The sequence below is a fragment of the Pygoscelis adeliae genome, unplaced genomic scaffold, assembly GCF_000699105.1.
Source record: "Pygoscelis adeliae isolate BGI_AS28 unplaced genomic scaffold, ASM69910v1 Scaffold10, whole genome shotgun sequence".
In the NCBI taxonomy this organism is placed as follows: Eukaryota; Metazoa; Chordata; class Aves; order Sphenisciformes; family Spheniscidae; genus Pygoscelis; species Pygoscelis adeliae.
In genome coordinates, this window is record NW_008824053.1 from 4737337 (window position 1) to 4743336 (window position 6000).

Sequence of the window (6000 nt, forward strand, 5' to 3'; positions counted from 1 at the left end):
TCATATTAGTTTCTTTGACTGTTGCAAATACCAGAATAATTTATGTCCTGTAAATATTATATTAACAAAAAGAGTGAAAACACTTACAAAAAGAGGGCAGTGATAGGTATAAATTTTCAAATTTCTGTTTGAAATTTTGCCTGCTTCGTACTAATTAACTTAATCTTTGCAGCTGAGTAATGAGTATGATGTGATAAATCCATCTTTAGTGCATCACTTGTAAGTCAGAAAATGTGTTTATATGACCTGAGAGTTAAAATTCATTTTTCTCTTCTCTCTTAGAGAACAGCTGTCCTAGCCTGGGCAGTGTAATTCAGTACAACACAGCATATTTTGTCCTGGTTTATGAGCACAAATTTGTAATGGCTGTTTTGGAAAATGTGCTACGAATTTATCTAAAGGCCTTCACACTGGAATAGTTAATTCAACCTTACAAATCCTTGGCACTTGACTTTCATCTTTTTAGAACAAAACACAGAGTCTGCGATTTGATGCCTTGAAGTCAGCAAAACAAAATGGTACTTTAACAGCAGTGTTTACTTTGATCAGTTTTCAGCATTTGTGCCCTTGCCTTTCACGTAGTACAAATTGCTTTACCAGAGTGACGGGGCAGGAGCCCGCAGACTGTTTTTGTAGTTGGTTTCTGTGGTGATACTCAGCCTTCCATGAAACTGTGATCGCCGGGGACAGAGAAGCCTCTGCAACCACCTTAACCTTGCTGCTGCTAGAGACCTTAAAGGAACTCTTTGCAGGCTGCGCAGGCAGTAGTGCCCCGCATGAATATGTGCAAATATAGCTGGCCGAGTAATGCCAGCATAAGTTTGATAGACATGGCACCTGTGAAATGTGGTATCTTTTTAAAGTCTTTATTTTATTTTATTTTTTTACAGGTTTTATAACATATATTGAAAAATGCATTCTAGGGAAAATGACAGAACTTCTCTGTGGTTCATGTCCTAGTCGCAGTTATATGCTTTGTTGTCGGTGTGCTTTCTAAAAATGAATTTGTAGGTTTTGTTGTAACATTTTTAGAATAGCTTTAATCGTTAATTTTCACCTATGACCAAGCTGTCGTATTCCTCACAAGTTAGTCATGTATTATTTGGAGGAGTGTGTGCCAAAGGAGGCCGCGAAGGGCAGACGTGAGTCTGGAAGAGGAGCTTGCTCTGACAAACAGCTGCTGAAGCTGAGTCTCGCTGAGAGGACCGTTGCTGAGACACATGGCCAGAAGGTCTGGCCTAGCTGTTGATTGCACAATGAAAATGCTGGCCACGCAACAGCTCAGTGATCAAATGAGCCCTTCACTGGGAACGAGGGATGTGTTGGACCACATTGGCTTATTTTCCTGTACTGTTGTTGCGCTGCTGTCTGCTTGGTTAATGGGCTGTCCCTTAATATGTTTTAAAAATAACATGGGCAGAGCAATAGCAGCTGCTTGTTAAATGGACTAGGTGACCTAAAAGTGCTTTAGTCCATTTAATGATTCTGGTTTAATTTTCTTTCGGTATCGTTTGACCAAACTGCTCATAGAGCTGTCTGAGATGCAGAAGACTTTGGCTGAGGTAGCGTGTTCCTGAGAAGCACAAAATGTGTGTGTTTTATAAGTTTGAACCTATAAGAATGGATGGAGAGTATCTCTTTTTAGATACCTCATTTAAAAAAAAAAAAAGCTTATATGGGAGTTTCAGAAAAATAATGACTTTTACCACAGAGTTTAATGAGTTCAGAATTTCACACCATGTCTTCATATCTAGCTGTACAGTGCTGAACACGTGTAGGACTGGTTTCTGATGGGGTTTCTGGGCAATGCTTCACATAAATATTTAATAACATGGATTCTGCCAGTGAAAATACAAAAAGAAAGGGAAATTTTCTAGTTAGCTCTTCCGCTATTAATTAGAAACATTCTATTTGGTGGTTTGAAGTGATCCAGTACCTTTCTATTAATTTGTGGAGTGTTTAGAAGGTGCTATGAACCGTCTAGACATTTGAGAAAGGATGTGCCTTGAAGAGCTCACGAGCTAAGACGGGACAGAAAGGCGGCGGGAGGAAGGGGAGCATCACTTAGGATTCAGCCGATATATGGTTTAACTAGAGCCACAGTGGGGGCACTGTAGCAGAAATTACTTTTTGGTGAGAGATATTGCTGTAGAGAGCAGAGATGAGGACCTTCCACTGCAGTGCTGTGGACGGAAGCAGCCATGCCAGAAGTTAGCAGAGTGGCAAGAAGGTGAGAGCGTGGATATGACAGCAGAAAGCTTAACAAGGCAGAGCTAGAGAGCGTGACAGTGTCACGCTGGAGGTGCTGGTACAGCTGAAGCTTGGAACTTGTGCTTGTGTCAATGTCATAAGCTCGTAACACCTTAGAGTCCTTTTAAGCTTTTCAATCTCTAAAGCAGGAGTGGAAGAGGCGTTTGGGTACCTCTGTTGCATAGTCAAAGTCCAGGCTCTTACCTGGATGCCACAGTTCAAACCACTACCTTCCACACAGAAACAGCTCTGACATCGCTGCTGAGGTGTTTTGACCATGTCTACCTTACTTGGGCTGAAAATACTGCGTGATAGCAAGGTAAAATCCATATGTTTGGCAGCTAGTTTGCTGGCAAAAAGTTCTTGAATGCTAGTAACTCCCCAGCAGTTTGCTTGAAAATCTTTCCAAGGACCAGGAAAAAGTCTCCCATAATAGATACCACTGCTGTGTATCATCAAGCGCAGATGATGATGGGGGCAATCATAAATATTAGGGGGGGGTGTAGTTACACTATGAGGAGACTGTTAATTTTGTACGACTCCTCAGTGGGAACGGTCACATTCAGGCTAGGCTACCCAGCCGCTCCTCAGCAGAGCTAGCTCTGAAGCAAAAGTGAATTATGAAAAATATGATGACCAGGATGGTCCTGAGCAGTTGCTGAGCAGCTCTGTGAGTTTGGTTTTTTTTCAGTCTAGAAAACTGAGCTGGTGCTGAGGACTCCGTTATGCCAAGAAGTATAGTGACAGGGAATATATATGCCAAGGAATATAGTGACAGAGGCTGCTGCAGAAGCATGGTCACATTAACTATATTCTTTCTCGAGCTTACGCTAGGAATATGAATTCCACATTATGTGTTTTGTTGCTGTCTTATTCATGAGCAAACTGAGCAGTGCAGTAATGCAAAATTACATTGATTCCGAAAATTTTCACAGGAACACTTAATTTACTTATGAAAAATTAATTGGTTTTTGTTAAAGTCCTGTAGCTTTTCTTAAGGATCAGTCTGCACTTTTCAGGCACAAATGTAGGAAAATTCCATTATGTGATATAACTTATCCTGCAAGTCCAGCCAAAGGCATGGATAGATATATCACCACTTCTGAATACGGCTCAAACTTTGTTGATTATTTCCATATATATATGGAAATAATCGTATATGTGTATATTATCTACATATTTAATTTCCAAAGCCTAAAGGAATAGCAACTATGAAGTCTGATAGTAGATCCAGTTGCAGAGAGTCTCTGATTTTCTCACTAAGGTAGTATGATTGCTCTGTATGGTCTCTCATGTGACCAAACCAACAGGCAGAAATCTTCATGAAGTCTAAAACATCTGTCTTGTCTGATAGATGTTGGCTTTGAATAAACTCGTCTGAGATCAGTTGAAACAGAGATACTTCTCCATTTCCTTATTACCCAAAGGACTTGGCCTAGCTATTTTTGAGATGAAGTTTTCAGAGTGTGTTATATTTCTTGTATCACTTCTGGTTTTAATAAATACCAGAGGTTTTAAATAGCGAAAAATTTTAAAATTACTAATAGGAGCCTCTTCTTTGCATTGGCTTGACATTCTGATAAAAATACAACCAGGGTACAAACCCAAGCTGAGTGTCCCTGTTGGCCAGTGTGAGAGGATTGTTACTTTTTTCCTATTCTTGGTTATTTAAGTACATAAACCTATATTATAGCTCATTTCGTCAATATTTATATTAGTCTTTACTTCCTTTGGGATCACAAGAAACCAGTTATCATTGAGTGTGAAAATGTGGCTATGGATGCATATGATAAGAGTGAACGTGTTTAATATTTACTCCATTTGGTGTAGTAGATTTTTCTCTTTGATCCTTTGAAGTTTAGAGAGTTTAAAATTGAATACACTTTATGCCATTTGGAGCTGAAAAAATATCAGAATAAAATTTGAACTCTTATTTGCCGGGTCAGGACTGCAAAAGATACAACTGGGCTACTTTGGTAAACTTAGATTACGGTATTTTTATTGCTTTGTAAGAAAACATAACCCCAGAACAAGGTAATTATATTTAATAGTTTAAACAGCTTATTACTAATTAGCTGTGATTACAGCTGAAAAACCACAAGAATTAATGAAAACTTTTTAATAGCCGTGAATTTAATAGCAGTTCTAAACACCTTTTTCTTTCCACTTTCGCCTCTCCATTTGTAGACAGAACAACAAAGTGGGAGCCTTGTAAAACAAATAATTTTATCTTCTCTCTTATTTTCAGCTAACAGAATTATTTTGGCTCTATAGCCTGATACTGTAAAGCAGGTTTTATAGCTAAGATCGTGACTGTTTGGCATTTGAAGTTTCTGTCATCCTGTTAGCATTCAGAGCGCTAACACCCTGCAGTTTCCTAAAAGGAGGTATTTTATTCTTTTGAGGCAGAAAATGGAGAGAAAGGCGGTCCCTAGAAGATGTGGTAGTCTGTGGTACCTAATGTTTTCTTTTGGAAATGCATAAATACAGCTAGGGCTCCTGCCGGGAGAGGCCAAGCGGTGAGAAAGGTGGCTGCCTTTGGGTGGAAGGTGGCGGTGCCCAGCCTTCCTGCAGGCAGAGCTGGCGCTGCCCCCGGCTGCTGAAGGGAAGAGGTGCTCGTTTTTTAAAGCAGTTTGGTTTCAGTACAAGTCCGGAATTACTCTTTTAATAGCAGTTAAGTTTTAGTAACATAACAAAGATGAAGATACGGATGTCCTCGGTGCCCCCAGAGGTGTGCTTATGGGGTTTGACATCTGTTTCACCGTGGGGACTGGAGACACTGAACTTCATTCAGTGGGTTTTAAAATTCTGCATGTAATCCTCCGCGTACTGATTGGCGTGGTAAGTAACACAGCCGGTTGTTTGCCAGCTTTTCCCAAGTTCTTAGGCAGCAGAAAAAGGTCTCTCTGCTGTCCTCCAGGTGTCTGTCAGACCCGAGACCTAGGTTTGACTTTCACTTTGCAGTGATGGTGCACTTTTCACTTTGGGTGGGAGCAAAAAATAAAGAAAAAAGAAGAAAACCCAAGAAAGATAACTTTTTCTTTTGGAAAGATTTTCAACAGTAACGGGTACCTGATGTTCAGTTTGGTTTCTAGCTTTCATCTGGTTAGTTTGCCAGATTAATCTGCCTTTACTTTAATGGTAAACTAACTGATGCTTACCACTATATAAGAATAATGCAATAAACTATATGTGGTGGCTTCTACGTCTCAGATTTCCTTTCAAATTCTCTAGCAGGAGACAAAATTGATTCTGAATTACCTGTGTGCTCATTTCTGTCTGCCACCACTCAAATTAGTGGTTGTGTTCATGTTTGCTCCCTCTATACGTTTTCTAGAAGGAGCTGTGATTCTCTGTCAGGGAACCCACCTGCCAGCCACTGTTGTGAGACATCAGCTTGCCTGCTTAGTCTGCATGATAGATCATCTCTCGATTGCACACTAAAGCTTTTTTCCTATAAAGCAGGATGAACTATCAAGCCAAATGCTGACTGCCTAAGAAGCTTATTAGATACTGCAGAAGATACTATGACTTCAATTACAAGTTGTTACATGCTAAAAACTGACAGGCTGTTCTCTGTCATGCGTTTGGTTAGAGTTTTGCCCCCCGTCGGCCCCTTTCTAGAAGGGCAGCACTGGGATACGAGGAGCTGGGCAGGAGGGGCTTCCAGCAACCGCAAACTGGTCACTTAAAAATCACCTCTAACAGGTTGCCTCACTTCTGTGATGTCCACTTCCCTGGGATCATTTT

At 40.4% G+C, this 6000-nt stretch overlaps 1 protein-coding gene across 2 annotated transcripts in view; it reads left to right on the forward strand.

Annotated features, from left to right (window-relative positions):
- The window catches only part of TGFBR3 (transforming growth factor, beta receptor III), a 107003-nt gene that overhangs the window by 51105 nt on the left and 49898 nt on the right, over nucleotides 1–6000 (forward strand). The gene's annotated exons all lie outside the window — the stretch shown is intronic.